Below are 26971 nucleotides of genomic sequence, written 5' to 3' on the forward strand. Positions count from 1 at the left end.
GGGGGGGGGGGTAAAACTATATTGAAAGAAAAATGTAAAACAAATTTAAATTTAAAAAAACATATTTTCTAATATTTTTTGACTGTCACAGTTAACAGTGTCTCACAGAGCAGTACAAGATAGGTTCTGCAGGTTTGTTCTCAAGTTGAGTTTGTATGTAAGTCGGAACTGTATATTTTATAATTGTAACCCCAGCCAAATTTTTTTTGGTCTCTGTGACAATTGGATTTTAAAAATGTTGGATTGTCATAAGAACCAGGATTATCAATAAATCTTTATTGCAGACGCCTGTGATAACTGTTATAGCTGATTATTGTAGCCTAGGGCTAAAGCACAGTAAATTACCAATATCCAGAGGTCCGTTTGTAACTAGGGGTCGTCTGTAAGTCGGGTGTTCTTAAGTAGGGGACCGTCTGTATATAGTTGTACAGCAGTAAGAATGTAATAGCTTATAATATTGTTATGTTTCAAATATATGCCTATATGCATATATGTTTATGTAAATTGTAAATATTTTTTTCCCCTATTATGTATTAGTTTTATTTCTTTTCTTTCTATTTCATTCTATCTATCTATCTATCTATCTATCTATCTATCTATCTATCTATCTATCTCTATTATCTATCTACCTGTTATGTTTGTCTTTAACGTTTTTCATTCTATCTGAGGATTATCTGTCTCCTGTCTATCTATATCTATCTATCTATCTATTAATCTATCTATCTATCTATCTATCTATCTATCTATCTATCTATCTATCTATCTATCTATCTATTAATCTATCTATCTATCTATCTATCTATCTATCTATCTATCTATCTATCTATCTATCTATCTATCTATCTGTCTGTCTCTTATCTATCTATCTTATGAATTTTCTGCCATCTATGTTTTGATTTACCTCTATATTCTGCTCAAAAACCTAAGCACTACTTGACCTGGACAGGGCACATGTGTTATAAATGTTTTGGCCTTTGAATTTCAACTCCAAATCAACAACTCATCACCTAAAACTCCAAGAGACCCTTGATTTATGTCACACTATGTAATAGTTATTAACTGTTTCCACATAAATATACATTCCTATTTATGTATGTATAGAAATACTGCACCACCGCTGACCTATGAACTTATGAGCAGTAGGTAGTAGCCAAAATTAGACTTATAGTGACCTCTTGTCAGGGGTGCATCAGCCATTAGTTGAGCCACTTGCCTCAGGCAGCACCACCTGCCGCAGGATATGGGGCAGCTACAGGGCGCAGTTATCTGCTACAAAGCAGGACGTGGCACTTAAAAATTGCGTCTCTTCACACCTGATTTCAGCACTGCATGGAGAACCAACTTACTAAAACAAATAACCTGATCAGGCAGGGTGGGCGCCGTTCTATAGCTCGCCTCAGGCAGCAGAAAGTTTAGGTTCACCCCTGCCTATAGTGGCATGGAAAATTCAGACAAGAGCCCCGAGTCATCCTGTGGGGCACAGTCCAGAAAAGGAATACACTACAACTCTTCAACTCTTGTCCACAACATGTGAGAGACACCACTAAGTCTATTGTACCTCTTCTAGGGACTAAAAGTGACAGTAACGGCTGTCGTGCCGTGTTGTGCCTCTCGGTGAAAACACTGAAAGGTGATTGTTATACTCCAGTGGGAATCTTTGTCTCTTTTTTTTTTGCCATTGTACCCCCCCATACACATGAGATACCGGTAATTGCCCAATGACATTGAACTTGGCAGAATTACGGACAATATTGGTGTGTAGCCCTAACCTTCTATGTTTACTGCCTAACAACATATGAAAAGCATGGATGTGATCTCCTCAATGTAAGCAGTTTTTGGGGATGAAGAGCTTTATATTACTCGCTGCCTCCTGCTGATTAATGGTGACAGGTCTTGTACGTGGACGACGCTGTCATCTTTCTTGCGTTGTGGCTCTGAGATTTATTACATTTGTGATGGTCGCTTTGCACCATTGTCAATACGTTCAACAGAACTTAGATACTGATACATATGTATGTAACGTACAAAGGGCAAGTGAAATTACAGAAGACCCATAGTAATAAAGGAATGGGGGATAAAGCAGAGGGTTTTGGGTCATGTGCCCACAAGCTATTTCATTTTCTCTTATGGATCTGTCCACACGGACACCTTTGACCTTCGCAGATATCCATTGATCGGTGGGATTATTAGTGAGGATAAATGAAGAGATGCTTATTGAAGGGCAACCAATTACATGTGAAATAGCTGAGCCTGTATACATATAGGATGCAGCATAGCGTAGTAAACCTGGCCAAGCACATTAGAGGATTGCAATGGTAACGCTCTTTCAGATGACAATTTACATCCTAGATACTTCTTACAAGGGCCTATAAATGAGGTAATGATCAGGAATGGAAGGTCTTAGAAGATTTATCCCCAATCATTGCTTGGTAGTTGTCTCCATTTACATACAACAATCATCATTCCTGTATGGGAGTAATTATTCACCCATCCCCATATACTTGTAGTTTGCATTTTTCGGCAGGGTTTCCCCATTTGGGAGCCGATCATCAGTGATTCCTAGGAATAGTCCTTTCTAATAATCAGTCCATGTGAAAGGACTTTTAGACGTGTGTGATAGATGGTATTTATGTGGGAGGTGGACACAAAAGAATAGGCTGAAATGCAAAAGGGTTAATTCATTTCTGAAGCTTATATTATGGGTGAAACCCAGGGACATAGGGTGCTAAAAGTTACTAACAGGAGCAGTACAGCTGACAAGTACTTAGCACTCCTGTGTCCTCCACTGCTCCAGGGGCCACATTGCTCTGGGTCCTGACACCGGAGCATCAGGAGTCAGGACAAAGAGAGGATAGGCAGGAGAAGACCCAGGAGCGGTGAGGACTTCTCAGCTGTACTCTTGGAATATGAGGGTAAGTAGGTGCAGGTTGCTACTGGGCTTAATAGGTCACATGTGGCCTGTCGGCCACGGGTTGTACGGCTTCTAAGCTTTTAGTTGAGATGAACGTGAGTTGCACTTTATGTACATGCTCAGTAATGAAGCTCTGCCGCTGCAGAGGAACAAGGCACTTGGAAGGAGAAGCCTTCACTCATCTTAGAACTGCTAGAGTCACCAGGAAACCAGGGCTGTGGAGTCGGAGCCTATGACCATTTTGGTGGAATTGGATTCGGAGTTGGAGTTGGGGCTCTCTCGCATTGGCGTTGTTTTTCACATTCATGGTTCAGTATTTTCAACTGATTGAGACATTGATTTCTATGGGTGTATAATCCCGTAGATTAATCCATTGTCTGTGGGTACATTATGAAGCATGTCCCTTTTTTATGGATGTGGATGACAGAAGGCAATAGAAGTCTATGGGTCCACAAAAATGCTTTTATTTTTCACTGATGATGCTGAAAAACCAGATGTGATGTTTTCAAAGCAATGTTAAACCTTCAATTTTGTTTTTGCGGACGCGGAGACACAACGGAGACAAAACGCAACAGATACTCAACTCAAGCTGAACATCAATGACAATGTGAAAGAGCCCCTAGGGAAATTGAGGAGTCAGAGTTGGAGCCAGAAGTTTGGCTTACCAACTCCAGCGCCCTTGTATTAACTCCAAATTGGGTTGTCTTCTCCTGCATCACTGGTAACTGGATGTAGAGTAGCACCTAGTCCCCTAACATATCAGCTGTTCTTAGCAGTTACCTAATAGAGAGTAAAAACAATAAGTAAACAGCGCCATTCTCTATATAGTGGCCGACCCAAGTAATAGCAGCCCAACATTTCAATCTATTCACTGCCCCGAGAACCAACCTTTCTTTTCCTGTTCAATTCTCTGTTCTCAGCAGATAATAAACAGACAATGGAACATGAAGCAGACAGCGCCATTCCCAATGTAGTGGCTAAACCATGTTACTACAGATACATTTGCATTAGAGCTAATCTGCAGTACCCTGGTTGTATCACTACACAGAGAATGGACCTGTCTGCTTCCTGCTCCATTATCTGTTTTCAGCAGATAATAAGCAGACAATGGAACATGTAGCAGACAGCGCCATTCCCAATGTAGTGGCTAAACCATGTTACTACAGATGCATTTGCATTAGAGCTAATCTGCAATACCCTGGTTGTAACACTACACAGAGAATGGACCTGTCTGCTTCCTGCTCCATTCTCCGTTTTTAGCAGATAATAAGCAGACAATGGAACATGGAGCAGACAGCGCCATTCTTAATGTAGTGGCTAAACAATGTTACTGCAGATGTATTTGCTTTAGAGCTAATCTGCAGTACCCTGGTTGTATCACTACACAGAGAATGGACCTGTCTGCTGCCTGCTCCATTATCTGTTTTCAGCAGATAATAAGCAGACAATGGAACATGTAGCAGACAGCGCCATTCCCAATGTAGTGGCTAAACCATGTTACTACAGATGCATTTGCATTAGAGCTAATCTGCAATACCCTGGTTGTAACGCTACACAGAGAATGGACCTGTCTGCTTCCTGCTCCATTCTCCGTTTTTAGCAGATAATAAGCAGACAATGGAACATGGAGCAGACAGCGCCATTCTTAATGTAGTGGTTAAACAATGTTACTGCAGATGTATTTGCATTAGAGATAATCTGCAGTACCCTGGTTGTATCACTACACAGAGAATGGACCTGTCTGCTGCCTGCTCCATTATCTGTTTTCAGCAGATAATAAGCAGACAATGGAACATGGAGCAGACAGCGCCATTCTCAATGTAGTGGCTAAACAATGTTACTGCAGATGTATTTGAATTAGAGCTAATCTGCAGTACCCTGGTTGTATCACTACACAGAGAATGGACCTGTCTGCTGCCTGCTCCATTATCTGTTTTCAGCTGATAATAAGCAGACAATGGAACATGGAGCAGACAGCGCCATTCTCAATGTAGTGGCTAAACCATGTTACTACAGATGCATCTGCATTAGAGCTAATCTTCAGTACCCTGGTTGTATCACTACACAGAGAATGGACCTGTCTGCTTCCTGCTCCATTATCTGTTTTCAGCAGATAATAAACAGACAATTGAACATGAAGCAGACAGCGCCATTCCCAATGTAGTGGTGAAACCAGGTTACTACAGATACATTTGCATTAGAGCTAATCTGCAATACCCTGGTTGTAGCACTACACTGAGAATGGACCTGTCTGCTTCCTACTCCATTCTCTGTTTATCAGTTGCTTAGAATAGCTTATCAATGGGAGGTTCCGGCTGTTGTACCTCTAAACATCTGATTGTAAAGGTCGACTACCAATATTTTCAGACTACAAAAACCCCTTTAACCCCACTAGAGAGCCAGGAACCAGAGTCAGACATCCCCCCTAAGCCAGTAAATCCATTCAATGTGTAGGGCCGTATATTTGACTGAAACCTACTGTAATGCATCTGCTTTGTGTTTTAAACAGGATTCTGCCGCTGTGGCCTTGTCATATTATCCGGTAAATCATATTTTAGAATGCGGTGTAACTGCTCTTGTCACCAGCCAAATACATGGAGCTATAAAATTTTACAGAGGCTTAAAATGCGACACGAGGTCAGGGGTAGTAGATGTTTAGATTTTTTTTGCATCTCCACGACATAACCTCCAGGTGTTTGTAGAATCATCTGTGACGGCGGGAGAGATACCTCCTTCATAAATAAACGGCGCCTCTCTAAATATTCCATGTGGACGCCCTGAACCTTGCATAAATTATGCACAAGTGGAAATAAGGCTAGTTATGGTAATGACTCTAATAATGAATATGCAAAATATGCAAAAGGGACCAGAAAATTGATTTATAGCCCTAATTCTGTATGTGATGGAAATGGTGAAAAACCTTTTTTTTTTATCTGTTATTGCAATTGCAGGACATTATAATTGTTTTCATGGAAAGATATACAAATGACAGCTTAGATTATATCTCTGCCCGATTATTAAAATTAGCATGTGCTTATAAATATTCCGGGCTCTTTTCTGTGGCGCCAGTGAAGCAGCAAACTGAAAGTGACACAAAGCTGGATATGTTATATGGGGGCATTGGTACTTACCTTAGTGAAGCTTGTGTCTTACTGGGTATAGGTGCCCTGACTTCCTCTTTATAGGACTGGCACACGTTCTGTCACATTGTCATCCAATTATAGTACAGCCAGGATTATCTAAGGCACATTCCCGTAATAGGAACATGCCTTAGCAATATGGTTCCTAGATCACTAGTGCTCTGCAAAGGTGATGTTTAAAGGGGTTGGCCACTAATAAGAAATGTTACCAGGGAAAGTACAAGACCCTAGTAGGGTCACCCACATTGTACTTACCCCGGTAAAGTTTCTCTTTAACTAGCAGGAGACACAGGATGTGTGTTCCACCAGCAGGACTCCAGACTTCCTGTGGTGTCCTGTGTCCTGCTGGCTTCTGGTGGATGGAAGGGGTTGTGCAATTACTACTGCGAATGTCCTTGGCACACCCATTCAACTACTGATATGGGAGTGGTTATCACGGAGTGGGCATGCAGACAGTAATGACTGCATGGCTCTCTTTATCCACCAAATGCCAGCAGGACACGGGACATCACAGGAAGTCCTAAGTCCTGCTGTTGGCATGTTACATAACCCTTGGCTCTGGCAGCCTACACACCAGAATAAGTATAATATGAGTGACACTATTAGAGTCTTGCAGTCACCCTGGTAAAGTTTCTTTAAGTTCCGCATTTGTACCTGAGTCTCAGGGTAACTAGGAGAGGGTGGACCCCATGGCAGACCTCTGAATGGGGCCCCCTTTCCCTTAGGCGTTATACACACAGCAGTAACATGATCTGATCATCTCGATTTTGTGGGCCCTCTCCCATGTGCCCTGACAACATAAAGTAGGGGCTGAGAGGTGCGGGAGGGAATTTCACTGGTAAATTCCCCCCATTGTCTTGTTCTTTCACTTATATCCATTAAGACACATAAGATTCCTCAACAATTACAGAAAAAAACACCGCTCAATGTTTAAATCAAAAATATTATCACTTGTGCACCTTGGACATGTATTATTTTGAGCCTTAGGTTTATATACTCGTATATTTGTTTGGTTTTTCTCCCTGAAATCCTCAATTACATCTGATTTTTAATTCCCAATCTCTATAAAAGGACAATAAGGCTTATTCCTCTTTAAATTGCAAATGAGGGTAAAAATCAATACCAATCCTGACAGCATATTTATAATCATATTGTTTTATTGTGTCCAAAAATGATTTATTCTGCATCAGTAATTTTACAATCCAACCTTCTTACCATATAATGATGAGTGTAAGTAATTTTCAGCTTTCAATTTATTCCTGACCATATAAAGACAGGCTGACATAAGCCTTTAGATGACTCTAGTATTGTGAGAAGTACATTTTTTATGTTTTATATTTTAAAAAAGGTTTTCCCAGAAACAATTTTTATATTTTACCATCAGACTTGACATATAAGTCTAGATAGACAGAGAATGAGCTGTACATTGAAATTGTCAGTTCTTACATGTGGGGTTCTTTACCGCATTTTGTTTAATTTTAGACAAATCTACCATCAAAATCTGTCATGATAAATCAGAGACATTACTCATAGATCGAGGCACCGGGACTCTGGTAATCTTCTTATATATTTGTTATCCCTGGTCTCCTTCCTTCAAAATTCAACTTTTATAATGATGATAATGAGCCAGAAGGGCTCTGGGGGCATTACCATAGCCCCTCCGTGCTGTATCTTTACAGGCTGTTACACTGTGCAGGAGAACTTCCCCCTCCCGCTTTACTTAACTAGCAGGTTTTTAGTGAAAAGTTTAGGGTTAGGGACTCCTGAGACCAGAGCCAATGCCAGCACTAGATGCGCACGGGCAAGTACTGGGGCCCAGAGATTCTGGGAGGGCCCTCATGGCCAAATCTCAGTGGGACTGTATATAGTTAAACTATGAGGGGGCTGTATATAAAATAACCATGTGGGGGCTGTATATAAAATAACCATGAGGTAACTATATATAAAATAACCATGTGGGGGCTGTTTGGGATCATAAAGTTCACTGCAAAGGGGCCCACTGAGGCTCTGTCACACAGGGGCCTACTGTAACCTGGAGCCGACCCTGGCTGAGACCCAAGTCCTTTCACTAACCACTAACTTTAGGTATATGTAAACATGGCCATTTAGGTGGTTTAAGATGGAAAATTTTAACCAAAATAATCTATTATTGAGTAACAATTTAACAAGGAATGATCAATTTAGGGGAACAGTGACAGGTTACCAACACGTGGAGAGAAGATAAATTCCCATCAGTCAGGTGCAAGTCTATGAAAGATTACTCTTGAAGAGAATGGATCCCTAAAAATTTCCAGAGAAATCATTCCTCCTTTATCTAGTGTATGGCCACTGTGAAGTACGGCAATGTCCAACATGGAGTAAAATGTGAAAGCCATAGAAGTCTATGGGTGCGCAAAAAAAAGCCTGATGAAACATCTGTTTTTTTTTTTTCACAAAACATAGAAACCAGGTGTGATGTTTTCAAAGCAATGTTAAACCTTAAGGGGTTTTTGTGGACACGGAGACAAAACGGAAGGAAAAAAAACGGAGACACAATGGAGGCAAAAGGCAACGAAAGCCGAGCACACACGCCAATGTGAAAGAGCCCTTAAGCTAAATGCACAAAAACAGCTAGTACCCGTCCCAATACCTTGCTATGGTTTCACACACGGCCGTAATTTCTATGGCCTTGTGTGTGAGCCGACTGATACTTTATAATGGGTTTGGCGAGTAGGGCAGACTTTTTTTGTTTTATCGGAACCGGAGCTCACCCATCGATGACACACAGGAAGCAAAAAAACGGTCCTCAGGAATGTTGTTTGTTGCTGTTTGGAAAGCATACTGTCATTCGCATGTAGCCTAGGGCACACTTCACACCTGCGTTTGGACCTCTGCTATTAATTTCGGACATAAAAAAATAAAGCTGCAGCTTCCATCCAACTTTCTCCCAAAATAATCTTAATGGAATTGTTGCAAATGGACATTTGAAATCAACTAACATTCTAACCGATCGGTTAGTCCATTATTGTTGTTTGAGTCAACGAATTCAAAAGCAGAGGTCCTAACGCCGCTGTGAACTGGGCCTTAAAGGTATTGTATGGGTTCCAAGATTGAACACAATGGGGCTTATTTACTAAGGGTCCGCGGATCGCACTTTTGATATTCCAACATTTTCGGGTTTCGCACTGCTGGGACAGGTATTTAGAAGAGAATTGTGTCACACGCGATCAGATTTTTGGGCAATTGCGCCGGCTTTCGACTGATTCAGACTAAGTGCGGGATTTAATTTTAAAATTGTGTCGCTTACATACAGAAGAAGAAGGTGAACTCCATCGGACCTGATCGGGGAAGTGACGCATGCAGGAAATTGGGGCGCTCAATGCATTCCAGTCGGACATTCCAGATCGGGGAACGCGCCAGGGACAGGTAAGTAAATGTGCCCCAGTGTGTTCAAAAGAAGTAACAATCTCACACCCGTTCCTGCACAGTGACTCCTCCTCTTGTGACTCCTCCTCTGCACTGTGACTCCTCCTCTTGTCAGGATTTGTAGGCAGAAATCTTTTGACCATTAGCGGTCGCGTTCACTTTGTCAGTGTCACAACTATAGACATGAGCTGAACCAAGACAACCCCTTTAAGAATGTACTGTCCAGAATCGCTTTCAAAACGGTAGGTTCTAAATTAGGTTCTTCTTTACTACAACGATTCTCCATGAATAGACAGGTTGTGGTATTAGGAATAAACCCGGACTATGCGGACGTAGATTAGGATTCCACCTCCGTCTATCATGTAGCATGTTTTGAACACAAGACAACTCATTATATTGACATCGATATCAATGGACTCCAGTTTTCAGTCTGGAAGATTATTACAAAATTTGGAGGTTAGCAAAGTACTGACCCAGTGCAATATATACAGAGATCGGCCTAGCAGTTAATTAAATATACGCTAATGACATATTATAACAAAACCGTTGTCCTTATTAAAAGTTATTAGGTAGTTAGTCAAATTATATCTTCAAAGGAATTCAGAGCATGGAAACTCGGGATTAAATTATGCATTTGAACCTTAGGCCGGCTTTTACTGGTGAGACAGTTTTGCTACTAAGAGAGGAATCGTGTGTCATTGAAATTAAATGCTTTTCCAGGGCTGGAAGGTTCCTGTTTTAATGAAATTACTGAGTGTGGTGTACTGAAATGATTAAAATCTGTATTCCGGGAATGTGACAGTGAAAAAAAAAATCAATAAATGCAAGCCCAGATGCTGTTAAGATGTGAGCAGCAAAAAAAAAAAAAAAAGTACAAAATAAATTTGCAAAAATAAAAAAAAAAATTTGTTAAAAATGAATACCATTCTTTAAATATGGCTAAATGCGCACTAGAATTTGAGATCCCATCTTGTTTTGACTAGGAAATGAGAATCTTTCTTTTCATACGACCCCATTAAAACAGGATTTGTTTTTTTTTTTTCCTTTTTTTTTTTTTTTGCCCTTCCCCCGCTTTCTGCATTGCAATCATTGTGCTTACACTTATTATGTTACAAAATGACCGAGGTAAAGGCTGACATTCTCATTGCATGCAAAAGACCTACTCTGCAAGACAGAGCTTTTTTTTTTTTTTCTAATGAAGGAGCTTTGTACAATCTCCCCATGTGCTAATACTAATGAAGATCCTCCAGCACAATTAAAATCACAGTCAAAGCCAAACAGAAAGCAACGTGAGATTTATATAATTTTTTTCTTACTATTTTGCATTTGAATACATTTAATAACATTCTTATTTATTTGAATTTTTTTTTGAGATGTTGACATTTTTTCACGTTTTCTTTTTTCATCGAGCTGTTTAAAAAAAATTTTGGGCATTGAGCCATTTAATTTTTTTTATTGCGTTGAGCCGTTTATTTATTTATTTTTTGTTATATTGAGCTGTTTACATTTACATTTTATTGTGTTGAGCTGTTGACATTCATAGATAATGAAGGCATATATATATAATGTTGATAATGGCTCTATGGATGAGCTGAAACGTTGCACCTTATTTTGCCATGGGTGAATAAAGATCACCTTTATACTTACCGGAGTATATATATATATATATATATATAATGAAAGAAAGTCCAAGCAGCACGGCAGTTATCCCAGAAAAGACGCAAAATGTAGTTATGTGCAAAGCCGTAATGGGTCTGGGCATATATATATATATATATATATATATATATATATATATATATATATATATATATATATATATATAATGGGTATATATATATATATATATACAGGCGGTCTCCTACTTAAGCCCTGACTTACAGACGACCCTTAGTTACAAACAGACCTCTGGATGTTGGTAATTTATTGTACTTTAGTCCTAGGCTACAATAATCAGCTGTAACAGTTATCACAGGCGTCTGTAATGAAACTTTATAGTTAATCCTGGTTCTTATGACAATCAAACATTCTTAAGATCCAATTGTCACAGAGACCAAAAAAAAATTGGCCTGGAGCTACAATGATAAAATATACAGTTCCGACTTACATACAAATTCAACTTAAGAACACATCCTATCTTGTAGGTAACCCGGAGACTGTGTGTATATATTTATTTATTTGTAATTTCATTAATTTGGTGCCTCCTCATTCTTTAATCCTAGGGCCTAGGGCCATGCCTTGAGTGTGAACTCCAAAAAAGAAAAAAAAAATATACCCAAGTGATAAGTTCAGAGGGTTTGACTGGGAGGTGCAGCAGTGTGTGACCTTATTTCACTAAATTGCACAAGAGATGGATTGGGAAGAGCCAGTCACTGAGGCAGGGGAATGGAGGAGGGATCATTTCCTGTTTTGGTAGAAACTAAAGCGTTATTACTGTATTTATAGGCAGTCTGGCAGGTCCACAACATTAATACACACAATAGGACAGAATGTGATCAACTTTAAAAGCATTACTCAGGGCAGCCACAGCTTTTTTGCTGATCACTGGAGTTTTTTCTCTCTCTCTCTCTCTGTACGACCTTTCATTTTATTCTCTTCATTGCTTTCTCTTCTCTACAGTATCACTTACACACAGCAGTCGTAAAAAACAGTCAAGCAGAGTGCAATCTTTATTTACGATCAAGGACATTTCAGCAAAACAAGGCACCCCAATTATATCATCCTGTCCCATGGGGTTTGTGTTTGTGTTTTTTTTTTTTTAAGTTTGAAGAAAATAAAAGTTTTAGGGCAGATGCGCACAAAAGTGAAAATTATCTCCCAACATCGACATCAACACTTAATTGTTCATCGTTATTGGTTTTCAGGGCGCTCTCACGCGATTTGTTGCGTCATGTTTTTTTATGTGTTTTTGGCGCATTCCAAAAACTTCAGCCTCGATTACACGCTAAGGCTACATTGCATTTCCACTGTATCTCCTAAAACGCAATGTAACCTCAGCCTGTGTTCAAGGCTGAAGCCTTTGGAATGTGTCAGAAACGGAACGCATCGTGTGAACGCGCCCTAACTGTTATTTTAATGGACTCAGCAGCAGAAGCGGTAAGTATCATAGCATGTCCTAGTCAGAACCGTTTTTCATCTGAAGGTTAACTTTACTTCTCCATATGGGATCCATTTTTCTGGCATTTTCTTTAACCCCTACTCGTTCTTGGGGGAGGCGGGTTTCCACATTTGACGCAACTTTAGAAACTGAAAGGATTTCATATGTATTGATTTTGTTGGGGAGTACTGACACAAGTGAATCATCCTCGTCATACCAGTATCTACTACTACTACTACTACTTAATTAACACCATGAAGCACCCAAACACTTTGGGGGGCATTTATTATCGACTTTCAAATGGAAAATTGTTGTTTTTTTCCCCTTGCTGCGCCTGTTGCACCTCAAGTGTCAGTGATACAATATCAGTGGTTTTCCGACATTCACAAATTGTTCTTTTTTTGGGCCGCAAAATTATGGCGCCGCTTGTGAGTCCGACACTTTTCCAGTGCATCTAATTTTCCGACTTGTTTCGTGGCACTATTTTTGTCGCACACTTACGCCAGCTAAAAGTCGATCTAGGGAGTTATATTTCACCTTCATGAATGGGGAGACAGTTCTAAATCTTTATGTTTGTGCAGCAAATCATTAATCCCTTGTGCCACAAACTTACATCCAACTGAAAATGATAGCACGTTTCCAGCATCACCCGGTGCCAAAATGGATAAATGCCTGCCTTCAAATGTGCCATTTTGGAAAGAAATCAGCTGGTACATATTGTAATATCCATGTGTACCAACTGCATTAAAAGTTAAAAAAATAAAATTAGAGTCCGTTTCAGGTGTCACCAAACGTAAACGCCAGACCTCACATTAAGGTTGTTGATATATATATATATATATATATATATATATACAGTATACATATATATATATATATATATATATATATATATATATATATATATTTATAATGTTTCCTGTTTATTTATTTAAACATAAAAGTTTAGAACAATGTGTATAGGTAAGTATCAGGTAAAGCCATGTATAATATCAATAAACATGTATTGTTTATTGCATTGTTTAATATCAATAAATCAGTATTGTTTTTTTTTTTAAATAGTAACTTAATAGATTCTAAAATAATTAAAAAAAAATAATAGTTTAATAAATGTGTATAGGAAATTATAAACACAATGAACTTTTTCTAAATTTGAAAAAAAAAACATGTAAGTAACAAGAGCTATGTATAAAATAAATAATTATTTTCAGTGATTACATTTTTTTAATTAAGGACTAATCCAACATTAGCATACTATACTAAAAAAAAAAAAGTAAAAAATAAAAATAGTGAGTGTCAGTACTTTAAAGGTGATATAATAAAGTGACTTTTATTTAACGTTAGCCCTAGTATAAGGAGTAGGGATAGGTAGGACATAGGGTCTTGCTATATGGCAGCGCAGATTGGGACAAAAAAATGAAATAGATAAACTTGGAAAAAAAAAACAACAAACAAACGAGGAAATAAACATTTTTTTTCCTCCTTTGCAGGCTCTCTGGTTAACAGCAAGTTTCATTGTTAGAGGCTTGTTGGCTGACGTCACTTTTGGTTCATGAAGCTTTGCCTTGAAGTGAAGCTGAATAAAAACCTTGAGAAGAATCTCCTTCAATCTGCTGCAAGGAACTAAACAGACACACACACATAGAGGGAGCACAATTACACCCTCTTCCTTTATGTCCTTTCCCACAGCTCCTGGAGAGACACACAGCACACAAAAAGAGACTGGCAAGGAAAAAGCTGAGATAACCTTCTATCACCTCTCCTTAAAATATTTACCCCCCTGAATCCCTGGCAAAGAGGAGACCCTGGGCATAAGGTGAGTGAACACTAAGCTGCATCAGGGCAAGGCAATTACTGCGAGGGGTTACTTAGAGGGGTCCCAACAAGCAGGGGAAGGATTGTTTGGATACATGGGGGGTTCCCTGTGTTGTTATACAGTTCTCTATGGGATCAGTAGGGGTGCTGTAGTCTACAGAGGGGGAGGCACATGAGAAGGTGAATTCGTGCCCTCCCTGTGCCCCTCTCCTATCTCTTACATTGCACTCTGCTATCTGCTCTCTGTTTGTTTTTTCTGCGTCTCTTCCCAGAGGCTTCTGCTTTAGCTAAATGGGACCTTGCTGTTCTGTATTCCCATGTTTAACCCTACTGCTTCCTTTCCGCCCCTTCCTCGAGGTGCCTATCAGCAAGGTATGAGGCACGCAGGCTCCCCGAACATATCAGTTCTTCTGCCGATAGGACACTTATTAACCCTTCCTGAGGCGGTCGCTGAGAGCATTGTAAACGTGTTTCAAAAAAATTCTGTGCTTTAAATTTTTTTTTTTCCGTGCCACGAATGTCCATTTTTTTTTTCCTTGTAATTCCTCGGGAATCGTAGATATCAAGGGAACATTTGTTGTCGAGAGAATCAGTCCCAGTGTTTAAGTGTAATTCAGTTTTCACAAATCCCATATGTCTTGCAACTCAATGCCAGGAACATCTGCCAGTAACCGTAAACTGGTGGTAATGCTGTCGATTGGCTTATCCAGCCCCCCCAAATGTCCCATTCATTCCCATCTATTTAAAGCAACACGTCGGAGGGTTAAAGGGGGTGTTGACTAAAAGCGTCAAACCCCACCTTCCCGCTTTGCATAGTGCTTAGTATCTCAGGGGTTAAGCGAGGTAAGCCTACCTATAAAGTGATTTTTATGCCAAAATCACCGCAACAACACCATACAAATTCCAGGCTTGATGCCAGGAGGGTAATGTGGATTGATAGGAAGGATCAGGGGGGGTGAATGAGGGTTCTGTATGTGGAGCATCTGATCACTGCTGTCTTCCTGCACTGCCCTCTTCATCTCTCCTACTCTTTTGTGTCCCTTCCTTGAACAGAATAGCAGCTGCTGACTGGTTGAGTTGTTGAAATTTATCCCTTTGTGTATATAACAATATCCTCCATTTTCCTTCTTTTTCCCCCTGCCCTCTAAACAACAAGCTACTCGCCATCTTGTATAATTTTATTTGCAAGATTCCTTAATTTATTTAATTTTTTTTTTTTTCGGGAGGCTGAGAGTTTTTTTTTTTTTGCAAACCCCCCCCATTCCAAGAATCATCACTGGTCATATTCAAAAGTTTACACCATAACACACAGTGACGTCATTTAAAGTTTAGAAATAGTTTTATAAATGTATTTTATTTATTATTATTATTACTATTTTTTTTTTATTTTATTCTAAATTTATTTATTTATTTTTACCATTTTATTTATTTTTGGGCAGAATTAATTTTTTTCTTTCTGTTATTTTTTTTGTCCTCAATCATATACAACAGGTGTACAAATGCTGCGCCATATGTGAAATTAAATTGTCCCTTTTTTTTTTTAATCTGCTTTTGCAAACCTGTCACTTTTTATGGCTCGAAAATGCAATAAGATTTGCTAATTAGCGACATTTCATTTTTTGTGTGCATGCTTTGTATTTGCCTATGTGATGCAGATGGTTGCACATAACTTTTTTTTTTTTTTAATTATTATAATTTTTTTTTTTTTTTTGCTGCTGACCTTGAATGATTTAATGCATGGCTCCAATTGTTGCATTTTATCACTGATGATGTTTTATATCAGGTTCCATTATACAAGATGTGCTATTTTTACTATCTGTTTAATTCCCCCCCCATCAGTGTTGAAATAGTTAAATATCCAACTATGTGGATAATAACTATATTCACCTCCTAGTTGTATCACCCTCAGCTTTGACAATTTTCAACACAGAGGAATCCACTTTTTTTTTTCTGAACTTCTTTAGTTCCCACTGGCACCGTAGGGGTTAATTAAAGGGTTGGTTGTTGTGAAATTAAGGAGCTGTATGCAGGATTCCTTAGAAAAACACAGCCTTACCTCCTCGGGCTACACCAGGCTTGTCAGCCCATGTGGGAAGAGAATACAATCAACTTCAGTGTTCTTAAAATTGTTTCCTGAAACAATACCTACTTTTTGTGTTATAAAAAAAAAAGAAAGAGTTCTACCGGTCACATGACCACTCTTCATAAAAAAAAAAAAAAAAAACTTTATGGCTCATCAATAAGAAGCGCTGGAACCTGGAAAATAATGAGAGTTTGCATTTGTTCTTAGCTCATTAACTTGTATATGGGCACAAATGGGATATTTATAGAAGAAAAAAATGATTTATGTTGTTCTTTGGAGTGTTTGGTTCAATTACATTGAAATTAATTAAATTAATAATGGGGGGGCGGGATTTTATATAAATTCAATATTAGAAAAAAAGCTCAGTTTTTAAAAATGAGTATGAATCCTGCTTTTTTAAAACATAGATGTATCGGTATGCCCTAAGGGTCAATAACCCAGCCATCCAATTCCAACTCTTCTATTAACCATTCACCCATGCATCAAACTAGAGGTTTCATTGGATTAAACCACTACGTAATACATAGAGGGATCTGTTTAAATATTGTATATTCTGAGGACCTTCAGTCATTTAGTAATAGCATATTATAAATGGGGGACTTTATGACTCCAGGTTGAAGCGTATTGTAAGGTTTCTGCGGTGACGATCATCTTGCTATTATTTCATTTTAAAAAAATGGGCATGGGTCGTGTATAACACAAGTTTGTGTATTACATAAAGTTTGACATATCATTAAATGGCCAATAAATCTTTAAAGTCTTTGTTTAATTTGTGACAAATGACATAGAAAAGGATACAAAATAAAAGGAGCACTACTCACCCCAAACTGTTCCCAAACTATTGGTACCCAGTTCCTTGCCAGGTTCTACATCGGGTTTCCTTTTGACACACAGGAAGCCAATCACAGCCCATAGTAGTGATTGGCCGAGCATCGTTTGCTGTGTGCCAATCGGGTTGAGGAAGTAGAGACAAAAATACAGCATCAGAATGAGGAGAAACAGTGGAGAATCAGTGAGATGAGTAGGGATTCTGTTTTATTACAACTTCTAATTTTTTTCATGCCACACAAACCCGTTAAGAAGGTCTCAAACAGCAAAACTAATATATTAGCCATTTGTTTTCTACACCTGTTGATTTTTTCTAAATGCATCATGATTAGAAATGAGTGGACCTGTTCAGGAGCGCCCCATGCGACCTGCTGTACAGCCAATCCTGCATACTAATCCCAATAGTAATTAGCCATGGCTTTGATTGGCCAGGGGTGCCTTGGCCAAACACATCCATGGCTAGTAGCTAGAGGCATTCATTTGCTGGATTGGCTGTTTGGCAGCCAATCTGGCAATGTGTCCGGATTGTGCGGGGGGTCCAATCTGGCAATGTGTCCGGATTGTGCGGGGGGTGCACCCAAATTCCACACCCGAACAGGAAGTTCAAATCCCACACCCGAACAGGAAGTTCAAATCCCACACCCGAACAGGAAGTTCAAATCCCACACCCGAACAGGAAGTTCAAATCCCACACCCGAACAGGAAGTTCAGGTTCGCTCATCTCTAATTACAAGATATATATTATGTTACGTGGTACTTGCTTTTGTCCAACCTCATGAGTTTTGTTAGTAACAGCGGGACTGTAAAACAAGCATTTATCTTAAAGGTTTGCAGCTAGACATGGATCATTGGGGTGCTGTGGTATGTGTGATCCCTTCACTGAACTCAGCATAATCCTTTTCCTCTGCTTGGAGGAAGAGGTGTAGCAGGCTTCTGGTTAGATATTATTGCATAGGGGGAGGAACACAGCAGCTTGAAGAAACTCCACAAGTGCTTCTAGTCCAGATACAAAGCTGGAGTTACTTTTGCTGTGGGAACACCTCAAGAGGTTCCAAGTAATCCTAGGTTTTCACTAATCCCTGGTTGGCCAATGTGTTTTGTATTTCTCCATACTTGGGAAAAAACTATTAATATATACAAAATGTTAGCTTGTTATATTGTAGGTTAGCACATATTGCAGGAACCATACTTCTTAATCACCTTATTCCCTGTATATAATGTCGGCATGTAGAGTGAAGAAGTATGCACAAGTCAGTAACACCTGGCATTCTTCCTTGTTCTTTTTTACCCAGGTGACCTGGTTTAGGTTACCATGTCTAGTGTTCCCTGTTCTTTCAAGTAGAGAAATTGTTTCTCAAGCAGCCTGATACACCTGTACTTCTGTGACGAGAAGTACAAAATACTCCCTCTTTTCTGTTAGGCCTCAGGCCAGGAATTAGGATAACTTACATGATACGTAGAGTGAAGTCAGCACTATTATCATTAGAAATGTAAAATTTAGTAAGGGTAGAAGTTCTTCTACGAGGACTACAAAAATACTAAAATTTAGTGAGGTTAGAAGTTCTTCTTCGAGTACTAGAAAAAAAACCCCAATATTTGGTGATTTTGGAAGTTTTTCAAGGACTAGAAAAAGGACTAAAATTTAGTGAGGCCTGGATTGGAAAAGCACTAAAGTTTAGTAAGGGGCAGAAGTTCTACGTGGACTGGAAAAGAGCTTAAATTTAGTAAGCGGTGGAAGTTCTTCTACAATGATTGAAAAGGAACTAAATTTTGGTAAGGGGTGGAAGTTCTACGTGGACTGGAAAAGGGCTAAATTTTATTAAGGGTTGGAAGTTCTTCTACGAAGACTGGTCATTGAGGATCATGCTTTTACTAATGCCATGAAAGTACAAAGTTAGAGAAAATACAAGCTTATGTTGAGTCAACAAAACATATATTGTAGCCAATAGTGGCCATTTTTTGTAAATGTGATTAGTCCTGAACGGTGGATGAACCATAATTATCTGTGCAGAACATTAACATCTGGTCGTCTGTGTGTGCATGACTTTCAGGAGACGACTAATCATGTGTGAAATTGCTCGTATCATAAGGAATTATCGAAGCATTTTTGGGATACCACGTTATTCTAACTCTATCTTCTGGCATCAGGAAAGTATATGCGAGTTCTTCTTCTACTTTTTTGGCGAATATCTATGGTAGAGTGTATTTTTTTTTTTTGAAGTCTTCAAATCACACCAGTGTTAGTTTAGGGACTAAATAATATGTGAAGAACAGACATTTTGGAATGAAAAGTTGTAGAGACAAGTGGTGCAAATGCCTGGAAAAGGCAATGCTATCAAGCGGAGATCCAGATGGAACTCAACAAGAGCTCATTGTTGACAGTATTGCTTATGCAGTGGGATCATTGAACCCAATGTGTGAAGTCCTCATTGAAAGAAGAAGTCATTTGATTGGCTCTTTACGCCTAGTAGATATCAGACATACAAAAGACTTTGGCATTCTGGTCTAACTTAGCAATAAAACCGAAACTGATTCAACGGCAAATACTCAGGCTTTGCTTTTCATATGATAAGAAGGTCTGCCAAAATCTGCTACATGAACAAGATGGAGACCCAAACTCATTATCCTACGGCAGTGGTGGCGAACCTATTGGCACCGGTGCCGGAGGTGGCACTCGGAGCCCTTGCTGTGGGCACTCAGGCCATTGTCCCAATTTCACGAAAAAGGACCAAATCCCCCAAATCTTCCTGCAGTCCCAAGCAACAGATGCTGCTCTCAGAACTATTTTAAAGCAACATTTCATTGGCTGTTTGAACTGCGGGAAAAGTGAGAAGGTGTGGACAGAACTGCATTGTCTTTGGAGGTCCTCCTGCTGGACCCACCATTCTTCCTGGAGAGAAGCTACAATGATGGTCTGAATTTGCCCACCTTCTTTCAACTGCATTGGTAGCCTTAGGAGAGCCAATACAATTAAATGATGTTGATGAACTGGTAGCAATAAGTTACTGATTTAATTGCCATGTTGGCACTTCATGGTAAATAAGTGAATTTTGGTTGTAGTTTGGGCACTCTGTCTCTAAAAGGTTCGCCATCACTGTCCTACGGGTTATGAGTAGGAGGCTGTGTAGAAGTTCACTTATCACTATGCTCAACTATATCCTACCATCAGTCTTAGCAGGTGACCATTTAGTGTTTATGGAGGTGTCCTGACTTTCCTGTTCACTGCCAATGGGTGAGAAAATAAAGATTGTGTATTAGGATATCTTATCCCTTCCCTGTTGAAAACACATGTTCAATCGAATGTATATGTGAATTTAGAAGGTATAGCCGTTGGCCACTTCTCTCGACCAAGTTGTATGAACACCAACAGGCATACCAGCCATACGTTAATCATCTAGTTGCTGTTGGCCATGTCTTAGTTTTATAGACACCTGTAGGACCACCACTCGTACGCCACTAGTCTGTGTAAACCCTTGTGGTGGGCATTCATATTATATTAGGCCGGTTGAACACGTTAATTTTGTTGGTTGCAGTTGACCTTCAAGCGGGTATGAAACTGTTGAACTAAATTCATTCATGTTGAATTTCTTCATACATGACCCATTGTATTTTGACAGAACTGAAATGTCTGGCAGTAGGTTTCTCTACTCTCTTTGCTCTGCTAAATCACACTTTGCTTTTCATTGGGTCTCTTATTTCTATTTTGAGTTTTACATTGATCTCATGTCATATTTGTTATTGCACACTTCTATTTTACTATGCTTACATCACTCTGGGTTGTTTACGGTCGTGGGGAAATCCATAGTGAGATCACCATGCGTTGTACCAGTTGACAAAACCGACCGGCAGTGCTGCATTGAGAAACCAGGACAAGCAATGTCCACTGGCTAAGAATTGTAGTTTTACCCTCCACTTTATGTTTTGAAAACCAAAATATGCGCTCTGCAATCTCCGTCAGCTTATCTCAGGGTGCAACTAGGGGTCCGATGGAGGTGCCTTAGACCCCCTGTTCTCGAGATCTGTTGGGGGTCTCATCACTGAGACCCCCACTGATCAGTTCCTGTGGATAGGGCCTAACTTGTTTGGTGGGAAACCCCTTTTATAGAAAAGGTCCTCAATATCATATAATACTGGTACAGTTCCAACACCCAGCACCCCCACATATCAGATTCTAAACAGAGGATGGAACAGTTGGAAGTAGACAGCTCAGTTCCCTGTGTAGTGGCTGAATCGAGTCACTGCAGCCTAGCTTCATTCAAATGAATGGCAGCTGATCTGCAGTAACCTGGTCTGACCACTGCACAGAGAAAGGAGCCGTCTGCTTCCAGTTCTATTTGCAGTTTATCAGTTGCTGATCTTTGGGAGTGCTTGGCGTTGGACCCCACCAATCTGATATTGATAATCTTTTCAATGGATATGTTATCAATATTTTTAGGGTCTACTAGTAATGTCAATGTTGTACTTGAGGCAACACAGAGCAGCTGAGATGTTTACCATGGCATAATGGTGCCTTTGGGGGTCTGTGTAGCCTTAACCCAAACCAAAGTACAATTTGACACCTTGTAGTAAGTGATGATGTGTTAAGTCTATAATAGCTTTACTTCTGGGTTTACAAGGTCTAATATGTAACTGGTTGGCAATAGCCACCACTATATTCCTTATACATTGGCTTTTTAATGGCCTTCCTATTGTGAATTTGCGATTCTAACAAAAAAATAAAAAAATTCACATGAAACCAGCAAAAATATTAGCAGAGATTAGGTTTCTTGCAGAAGAAGCGTCTGACATTCTTAAATCCAGCCCGATGTATTTGATACTCCATTTTAATTCCCCGTTGAGTGGAGAAAAACAGAGAATATCTTTTGTTGCAGAAACAATTTTTCTTCTGTCAATTATGTGAAATTCTAGATACAAGAAAATGTTTAAATAGTGAAATATCATTTGAAGCAGATTGTTGTGAATTATACATGCAGGAAAATCTCACTGATCTCATGACAGAATAAAAGCGTATAGACAATCGCATCCGAGAGATAACAGATTGTGTTAAATCTATCGGAGGATTAGTTATTGTCATAACGCTCATTTCAGAGTCTGTCACTATTGAGTCTCACCCTCTGCACCTGAAACCAAGGTCAAAATGCTGAATGATACAACTCATGTGATTCCCTGCATCCCTGATACATTTAGTGTTTGTTTTATTTATATCCATTCACCAATTCAAAAGATATGGCCTCCAGGAGTATATCATATAATAGCCAAGGGGGTGGTAACCTTAAAGCACAAGGACATCCCCACCCCCAGAAAAAAATAAAAGGTTACCGCCTCTTTGTCTAGTATGAGTTACCGTAATTCACATATAAACCTTTAGGGGCCAAATCTTTTGAATGGGTGTAAGGATTATAAAGTATTAAACGCCAAAGTAATTGGAACACAATGGGAATCAAATATTTTATTGCATTTAGCATTTTGGACCTAGTTACAGGTCTTCTTTGAAGGAAATTTACGTCATGGGTGCAGTACTTCTAAACCAAGGACACTTACATGGTGGGGTGTGCCATACTTCTTTTTGCTTCTAAAGTCTTAGCTTTTGAATAAAAAGACTTTTAAAATTATGCGTATGAGCCTCAGGGGCTTCTGGCTCCATCATCTGCTAATTATTCAAGCCTCCATTCAGGGCAAAATGTAGGCGGGCAAAAGCAGAATGGAGGTATGAATAATTAGCACTTGAAGGGGCTTCTGTGACATAGCCAGGAGCCCCTGAGGCTTATTTGCATAATTAAAAATGTTTTTCTTCTAAAAACTCAACTATTGAAAGCAAAAAGAAGAATGGATCCGTTTTCAGGAGGCACACGTCGCCTTGTAAGCACGCTTGGTTTCGCAGCAATGCACTCACGTGACAGATTTACTTTAAAGGGATATTCGCATCTCAGCCACTGGCTGAAGTGAGAATAGACCTGTCTCCAGGGACGTGTTTGGAGTTGCAGAAACGGCCAAATGCGTCCACTTTATGCTTTTTCCGCAACTCCCATAGTGGTAAATGGGAGTTACGGAAACAATGTAGCACATTGAGCTGTTTGCGTAACTCCCTTAGAGGTAAATAATAGTAGACATAATGTAACTCTTCAGGAGAGTGTGGTAACATCTAAATGTTCTACATCATTTCCATTACTCCTATTCACCTCTACTGAAGTTACAGAACCAGCTTAGATTTTGGCCACTTTTGGCTGTTTTCACAACCCTGGACTGACTCATTGTAGTGGATTCAGGAAGCCTAATTACATGATGCAATATAAAAGCCAAACTAGTATATTTATTGCAACTAGAGAGCGCTGTTTCGATGTCTTTGCACCTCATTATTACAGTGTAGGTAACTGGTTTGTGAGAGGCTTGTGACTAGGTTTAGGAAAAAAGAAGGCTCCTTAGGGTAGTGAAAGTGTGGTCGAGACATGAATCCTGACATCTCAGTTGAGAATGTTAAAACAGCCCTTAAAGGGTATCTTGGCAATCTCAGCCAGCGCCATAGAGATTCATGGAACAGAACAGACATGTGCGGCTATCTGCTCTGATCATCTTTACCTTGGACCTCATCCCTGAGAATCCCACCAATCAGCAAGTTAGGCCCTATCCTGTGGAACAGGCCTAATTTGTTTCCTGTGAAAACCCCTTTAAGATTTCCAACATGCTAAATCTAATGCTATAGGACAGTGATGTCGAACCTTTTAGAGACAGAGTGCCCAACCTACAACCAAAACCTACTTTTATGTCGCAAAGTGCCAACATGACGATTTAAACAGTAATCTATTGATCCCAGCTGTATCACAAGTTACGATCGTGTTGGCATCCTGAGGACACCAATACAATAGAAAGAAGATGGAGAAATTATAGCGTCCTTCCAGGTTCCCATGAAGAGAAATAATTAGGGGACCCAGAGCAGGAGCTCCAATGATAATCCATCTCTGTCCACACCTTCTCGCTTCTTGTGTAGTCCTGGCAGCCAAGGAGGTGTTGCTTTAGCATGGCATGTCCATGGCTGTCTTGGACCGCAGGAGAAAGCTATTAGTCACATCTAGCAAATTCTGTGCTGGGGAGAAGGCCTGGGTGCCCACAGAAAGGGCTCTGAGTGCCACCTCTGGCACCCGTGCCATAGGTTCACCACCACTGCTCTAGGAAGTCAATTAACCTTGCAGTTTATTTATGAAGTAAGCCCATAACAGATGATATAAGCCCTGCAGATTTCAATGTAAAGTGTAAATTAGGGAATCCTTTCTAAAAGGAAGATCCTATTAGTGAAACCTATTAGTGAAACTCAACGCACTTGGACCTCAGTTTGCTACTCTACTTTGTAAAACTTGTCCAGTTCTCCATCACCTTATTCTCAGTACCTCCACTCTGTAATCCAGAGTTTGGAACATTCTGATCTAACTACTTTTAGACATTCAGACGAACGTATGGGCGACGTATATACGGGCGACATATATATGGCATATATACGTCCCCCCATACACTTCAATGGCCTCACGGTGCCGTACAGCACATATACCATTCCGTAACCCGTAGAAAGATAGGACATGTCCTATATTTTGACGGGATACAGCGCCGTGCGCTGTGTATTTCTTTGGAGAGGGGTAGGGGTGAGCAGCACTCATCCCCTCCTCCTCTCCCCGGCGCCGATGTATGCCCGCCGTACTACAGTATGGAGGGCATACATCATGTGAATGTAGCCTTACTTTGGATTCTAAAAAGTTTAGACAATTTATTGTTAATTGTGAGAACGCGGCTGAGGTTGTCCTATTAGCCATGAATTAATACAAGCAGACAGTGACTAAATCTAAATTAAAGTCGGCGAGCATTTACTACGTTTCCTGGGTGCAGTTTGGAACGGTTTGTCTGTGTAAATAATTAATCACAAGAAATTGTGTTTATACTTGAGAATCTGAAATGGAATTGAAAACTCAATCAGAAATAGCAACTAAGCGACATCAGTCTGGTCAGCACAGCAGCCAATATAATGAAGACTTGTTTACTAACTAATCTTTGGGGGGATACGATTAGTTAATATGTAGCTATACCTGCAGTATCTGTGAAAATCTGTTGTACATGCGGATAAATTGTGGATTTCGGAAAGAATGTTGCTGCTGGTTCTTAAAGGAAATCTACGATCAAAATCACAGAGTCTCGCCCTTCCTAAGCTTCAGACAGTAGGGAGTGCGACCTCCTGACTCCAAAAATCTTTGACTTTAAACTTTTATGCTTAATACCGAAAAGCTCAATATATAGGGGCACATTTACTCACCTGTGTGTTCTCCGCTGTGCGTTCTCCGACGAGAAAGAACTTGGCTGTGTAATGTGTCGCTTCCCCGCTCAGGTCTGACAGAGTTCACCTTCTTCTTCCTGGTGCATGTAAGTGCATTGGTTGCGTCACAATTTTAATCTTAAATTCCGCGGTCAGTCCAAATCAGTCGGATCGTCCGACACGGCATGCGCCACCCCGATTTCTGTCGCATGAAAGCCGGCACCGATGCGCCAAAATCCGATTGCGTGTGACACAATCCCCTTCTAAATACCTTGTCGAAATTCCGTCAAAAGTTCGATCCGGGAACCCTTAGTAAATAAGCCCCATTATGTTTCTATTTGCTCATTGTTGTACATTGTATCCGTTATGAACCCGTGTTAGTTTAATAAAGTAATGATACAAAAAACAACAACCTTCCACATGTATACACAGTAGTGGATTTGGGATGGGGTAATGACTGTCTCATAAAAGTCCACTTTAAGGAAAAGTAGGTTCTGCAGCTTCAGTAGGAGTGATAGGACACAGAGCCTGCAATCTGTTCCCAGACTATGAATGACAGATGCATCCAGCAAGCCCAAAAGGTGACTGTGCGTCTCGCTGAACACACCTAATAAAGTAATCCAGGCATTTCCTGAACTTTCTTTCCTTTTTCTTTCACTATTTTTGAAGAGGAGAGTGGGGGGTGGGGAAGGAGGCGGCTGTAGATCTACTGCAGGGAACACATTATGGAGATAAAAAAGTGTGAATAAAACTTGTGGATGATAATATTGGGACACAATTTTGCAAGACCATCGGATTCCTCTGATTTCCGTTTTGCGTCCCCTAACTGTAAAACATGTACATTTCAAATAAATTTTCCATCAAAATCCAGCATGATAAACCAGGGACACTTACTCATAGATCCAGGACTGATATCCCCTGTACAGAATCCATATTTTTCACATTCCCATAGAAGGGAAGTTATGAGCCACAAACACCTGCAAGAATAATAATAATAATAATAATAATAATAATAACAATTCTTTATTTATGTAGCGCACACAGATTACGCAGCGCTGCACAAAGCATATCAAATTGGTCCCTGTCCCCATGGTGCTCACAATCTAATCAACCTACCAGTGTGTTTTGGAGTGTGGGAGGAAACCGGAGTACCCGGAGGAAACCCATGCAAACACGGAGAGAACATACAAACTCTTTGCAGATGTTGACCTGCAGTTTTCTACAGCCTTCACATGGATCACAATCATGCATATGGGTCTATTGAAAGTAATGTGTCAGTGTGTTATCAGTTCCAAAAAAACGGGTAGACAAAAGAATGAACGACAATGCCCATTGTCCTGTGTCATGGACTGACCATAGTGTTCCACAGGACTCCAAACACCGTAGTCATATATGATAC

At 39.9% G+C, this 26971-nt stretch overlaps 1 protein-coding gene across 22 annotated transcripts in view; it reads left to right on the plus strand.

The window, feature by feature from the left end:
• BAZ2B (bromodomain adjacent to zinc finger domain 2B) overlaps positions 1–26971 on the plus strand; it is a 270525-nt gene that overhangs the window by 23178 nt on the left and 220376 nt on the right. For 6 of the 22 annotated variants that reach the window (XM_072121917.1, XM_072121920.1, XM_072121932.1 and 3 more), the window contains exon 1: positions 14115–14369. The exons of 1 other annotated variant lie outside the window; for it this stretch is intronic. The gene's annotated coding sequence lies outside the window, so the exon portion shown is untranslated. Of the gene's footprint in view, positions 1–14113; positions 14370–26971 lie in introns of those variants that run through there. 15 more of the 22 variants (XM_072121913.1, XM_072121910.1, XM_072121926.1 and 12 more) reach the window with 5 other exon arrangements.

The sequence above is a fragment of the Engystomops pustulosus genome, chromosome 8 (assembly GCF_040894005.1).
Source record: "Engystomops pustulosus chromosome 8, aEngPut4.maternal, whole genome shotgun sequence".
Taxonomy (NCBI): domain Eukaryota; kingdom Metazoa; phylum Chordata; class Amphibia; order Anura; family Leptodactylidae; genus Engystomops; species Engystomops pustulosus.